This window comes from Capsicum annuum, chromosome 10, assembly GCF_002878395.1.
Source record: "Capsicum annuum cultivar UCD-10X-F1 chromosome 10, UCD10Xv1.1, whole genome shotgun sequence".
Classification (NCBI taxonomy): domain Eukaryota; kingdom Viridiplantae; phylum Streptophyta; class Magnoliopsida; order Solanales; family Solanaceae; genus Capsicum; species Capsicum annuum.
This window is the reverse complement of record NC_061120.1, coordinates 49,354,953-49,358,914: the sequence shown is the minus strand read 5'-3', so window position 1 is coordinate 49,358,914 and position 3,962 is coordinate 49,354,953.

Below are 3,962 nucleotides of genomic sequence, written 5' to 3'. Positions count from 1 at the left end.
CCAACTCATCTGGAACGTCGAATTTAGTATGGTTGAATAGTTTATTTTTATATATCGGACTCCAAACGAATCACGTGCACCCCGTCGAAGTCCGGGTTGGACTTTAAAATGAAAAACTGCTATCATAACAGATTTTCAGCTATATATTGCTGATTTTTCTCCTCTTTTTGCTCATTTTCATCTTGTCTCTTGAGAGTTAAACCCTAAAATGGTATGAGATCTTAAAAGTGAAGTTTATGGAAGCTTGGGAAGCTAGATTAACACCTAATTCTTGATTTTATTATGGATTTAAGGTAAAAATTCACCATTTTCTTAGTAATTTCTTGATAAATTTCTCAGAACCTCAAAAATCTTAGGGCTTGACTTTAAACTTCAATTTCAATCCTTTTTATTTGAATAATATTTTTATCTTATAATTACTAGTTCTTCATCAATTTAACCCTTAAAACAACTTCGATTCGTAACTTGAGTTTTCAGCAGTAGGTTCCTAAAAATATGGGGAATATGTTTTTGAAATAAAGTTTCAATTTTGCCCTTCTTTTTTAGAAATTCATTTTGGGGATCCGTTTTGACCCCGAACCAAAAGTAGTTAATATGGGTATTATTGATTTTGTTTTGATACATATATTTTATAGTTGATATTTTTAGTGGAGTTTGATATTGTTCGTGAAAGGTAAGATCGTGGGTTCGAAGTGTAGCGAATTGGTTTCGACTTTTGAAATAGGTTATGACTTAACTCTTTCAGACTGGGTTGGTAGTAAATGATAATACAAAATACATGTTAAGGGTGAGAAGTAATCATGAAAAATAACTATTTATGTGTTGTACCAGTCGAAATTGAGTTATTATGTGATATGTGTGACCGTGTGGGGTCCTATGTGATATTAATAGCCTTGAATATATGTGAATAATTATATTGTGTTGTTAAGATGCTTAATATGGTACCATTGGTGTATTGTGATTATATTCATACTTTATTTGGCATATGAGACATGTACAAATTCATGGATGAAGCTGAAATAATGAGTGGATATTAGCTCACATAGTTGTAGAAATATATCATTGTGGTTGGTTGTGAAAATACTCATTGTGATTGGTTGTGAGCATTACATCCTCATATTATACTCATTCATGAAACATTGGTACCACCGTGGCAACATCTGAGAACACTGGCAATATCTTTTTAAAACCCTCCCCGAGGGATGTGTTGGGGAGAAGATATTGTAACACCTTATAAAACCTTTTTCGGGGGATATACCAAAAAGGAGATATGAGATATGCGGATGTATACGAGTTGAACAAACCCCCATGGGTCCTGCGTTAGGAGGCTTTCCTCCGTAGGTGTATACGGGGATTGTACAACGATTCTGGAGGTTGTACGACGACCTCGTGCATCATCACCATCATCATCATCTTCATCATAATATACATTGCACTTACTTTATTGTGTATGTTGTGTTGTATTTTCATATTGACTTGCCATCTATGTATTTATCGTATCTTCTTTTATATGTATTTGATGATCTTGTATATGCATGTTCCCCCTTGTTCTGCTTATATGTGATATAATATGTACTTTTGTTCTATCTTGGTGTGATGTTACAATATATGTGAGATATATTAGAACTGTTAGTACAAGCGGTGTGGGCTACTATTGTAGGATATTTTCTGATTGCAAGTGACGTGCCCTTAGTGTATATTTTGTATGCTTTATTTACTACTTTGCTTGGTCAGCCTATGATACCTACTGAGTACAAGTGGACCGTACTCATGCCTACTACACCCTTTCGGTGCAGGTCCTAGCTCGAGGGCCCCTCAACTTGATTGACTCGGGCGATTGTTGGAGCTTCTAAGGTAGCGGTTGTACATTCATGTGTCCGAAGTTTACCTCTATCTTTCTAAAGTAGTTATGTCTTTATTAGTATTTGGAGACAGATATTATTTCTTTGTGGTTATTTTTCTAATTTATCTGACTCTTAAATTGTATTAGTAGTTCTTACACTATTAATACCTGGTTTTGGTTGGATAAGTTTTTGTAAGACCCCATAAAATTTTCAAGCTTAATTCAGTCCTTTAGGCTTGTCAAGGGATCCCAAACTTAGAAAATTCTAGCTAAGATTTCAGACTTAATTTATTTTTGGCCTTCAAAAGTTGGTAACCTCATTTTGTGACCTTAATGTCCCTTAATGATTCATATTTTTGTTGATTTATGATCAGAGAGGTCGATAGGTGTTCCTGGACAGGTTTCAGATTTTTCGAAACTCATTTAGACCATGTTTGGCATCCAAAAATAGTGGACCAATATGATCTTGGCGCACCGCGTTGCCTATTGCGTTGGTTAACATTGTTGCAGGGACTTCCAGTTAAAACAACTAAGGCTTAGCGTGATCATGGCGAAATACATCAGGTATCGCATCGATGCCATCGATGTATTGCGTCTCCAATTACGTCGAAACCCAATTTTTAGTCACTAAATGTCCGTGTCTTTAAGGGCAAAAAGGTCAATTTCCCACCTCTATATAAGCCTATAACACAAGATTCAGCTAGGTTTTCACCAAAATATAGTTGTTTCTCTCAAATTCCCTCAAGAACAAGTCTAGGGTTTTCAAGTGAAGGTTCTAATCCAGGAGATTCCACCGTTAATCTTGAGGAAACTTCCATCTAAGTTATGTAAAGTGTTGATTCATGGATTCGTTTAACCCATGAAGCTCAAGAAACCCTTTCAAAAATATAAATTTCAATTCCATGTTATGAATTGAATCATATCCATGTTTATGTTATTGTATGATTACCAAGTTGAAATCTTTAATACATATAATGAAATTGTGTTAGCATGTGGTTGGAATTCTTATATTTGAAGTGAATAATGTTGCTATGATGTATTACTTTAATGTTCATGCCTAAGCCTCAAGTTATGCATGCAAGGTGTTTGCTAAAATGCCTAAGAGAATAAGGATTATGCTTTATGACTCAACTGTGACCAAATTGATGAATCCATGTTTTACCTTTATGTTCACAATGACCTCCATGTTATTGTTATGCATTGTAATGATTTGGTAAAATACTCATGAGATTAGACTTACGAAATTATGACATGTTTATATGTATTCCTATTCATGTGTAAGCTTATGACATACAAATACTTCATGAAAATCCCCAACAATTGTACTATGAATTATTGACTATGGTCATGTATTTAAGAAGTGTCATATCATGTCAGTTTCATGCTATCAAGTCCTGGGGATACTTGTACCCAAAAATTTAGCTGTGTACCTAGAGTCAGTGTCAGTTTCATAATAACCTCAGTCACGCCATGATCAGTAGTATTCTCAGTTAGTTTAAGAACTCAATAGAATTCAGTGAGTTACATGACTCAAAAAACTCAGTAATCTCATGAACTTAGTCAGTTAACAGAATTTAGTGATATTCCATCAGTCCACGGAATTCAGTGAACTCAGTCCGGTTTATCTTAGTATAATTAGTTCAGTGTCTATTCAGTTAGGAGTAGGATTCAGCACCAAGCGAACTCAAGGATGAGGGCACCCACTGTCAGTACAGGGTGTGATTCTTAGAAGCAATCCTTGTATTCCAGAACTATGTAGCCAGCATAGGTTGAGACACCAACAGTGATAATTGAGGGTTGATAAGGTGGATTAACACTACCAATTGAGGGTTCCACCGTTCTCCTTTGGGGACATTGCTAGATGAGGGTCACTCATAGTTTGTCCTTATCAGTGGTGCAGCATTGACACCCTTCCAATTGGGATTACAGATTGGACCCCAACTCTATACAAAAAAGGGGCATATCGGTTAGATGACTACTTCCCACAGTCTCAGTCTTAGTCTCAGTAAAAAAACTCAGATAGTTCTTCAAATTTAGGACTATCAAATACAATCTCTTAGTTTAGTATGGAACTTAGTTAGTTTTATTAGAATCAGGACTGTCAAGCACAGTCACTCAG